At 39.8% G+C, this 1339-nt stretch overlaps 1 non-coding gene across 1 annotated transcript; it reads right to left on the bottom strand.

Moving 5' to 3' along the window:
- LOC140853057 (small nucleolar RNA R71) lies at nt 1–106 on the bottom strand. Its single transcript, XR_012136135.1, has one exon. It is a non-coding gene; the product is annotated as a small nucleolar RNA R71 (small nucleolar RNA).
- Between the last annotated feature and the right edge of the window lie 1233 nt (nt 107–1339).

The raw sequence follows: 1339 nt of genomic DNA, 5'->3' as shown, positions 1-1339 counted from the left end.
CAAATAAGGAAAGCCATAACTAGTTTTTCCCAATTAGATGGAGAAATATTTCATGAAATATGGGAGAGATTAAAGGACCTTATTAGAAAATATCCCCACCATACTGTACCCAAGTGGCAGTTAATCCAATATTTTTATGATGGGCTCTCTGAAAGACATCGACAAATGATCGATGCATCATGCGATGGGACATTCATGCTGAAAAGTGAGGATGAGGCATGACAACTGTTTAAAATTTTAAGTAAAAATTCATTACATCATATGTCTGCCTCTATTAGAGATAAACCCATGTTAAACCCAAAGAGAGGTGGAATATATGAAGTAGGAAATGCCATAGATATCCATCATAAGGTAGATGAATTGTTCCAAAAATTAGATCGTCTTCTAAATACTGGACAATCTCCGATTCCACCTAACCCAATCCAAGAAGTTTGTGCATTGTGTGCAAGTCCAAACCATTTTGTTAGTGAATGCCCAGCCGCACCTCAATTTCCTGAATTTGTGCACGAGCAGGTTCAGCAAGCTCAAGTCCAACAAGCTCGCAGACCAGGAAACGATCCATATTCGAACACTTATAACCCCGGCTGGAGAAACCATCCAAATTTTTCCTGGAGACCACAACCAGTGGTTGATCCTGCCACACCTCGACCTCAATATCAAGACCCAATATATAGGCATGGACCATACCATCAATTTCAAAATATTTCTCAACCATCTACTACTGGTCACAGCTCAGCTTTTGAGAAAAAAGTTCTGAAAGTACTAGAACGATTAGAAGTCAACACTCAGACCCTTAACTCCCACACACAATCTATTGCTAAGCTAGAGACCCAAATAGGTCAACTAGCGACTGCATTCAGTAGAAGGGAAGGAGAAAAATTACCTAGCCAACCCGAGAGCAACCCAAGAGGGCAATTTGCGATTGAGAGCTCTAATACCCCAGAAGTTTTTTCTGAACATGCCAAATCAATCATGACTCTGAGAAGTGGGAAGGTCATTGAATACACTAGTAAAACCAATGAGACCGACCCTAAACCTCTAACCGAAGTCAAATCACCCAAGAATAAGGAGAACTTGAAAATAGAGAAGGAACCAACTGCACTGGAATCATCTTACTTGCCTAAAGCCCCATTTCTGGATGCCCTGAAAGCCCCTATTCCTGTAGATAAAAAGGAAAGAAAACTCGATGAGATGTTGGAATTATTTAAGCAAGTTCAAATTAATCTTCTCCTTCTAGACGCAATCAAACAGGTCCCTGCTTATGCCAAATTTTTGAAGGATTTGTATACCCAAAAATATAAATCTAGATCACAAATCTCAAAGAAAGTACGTCTCACTG

The sequence above is a fragment of the Elaeis guineensis genome, chromosome 12, assembly GCF_000442705.2.
Source record: "Elaeis guineensis isolate ETL-2024a chromosome 12, EG11, whole genome shotgun sequence".
Lineage (NCBI taxonomy): Eukaryota > Viridiplantae > Streptophyta > Magnoliopsida > Arecales > Arecaceae > Elaeis > Elaeis guineensis.
The sequence above is the reverse complement of the archived record's forward strand: the minus strand, read 5'-3'. Positions and strand labels throughout refer to the sequence as shown.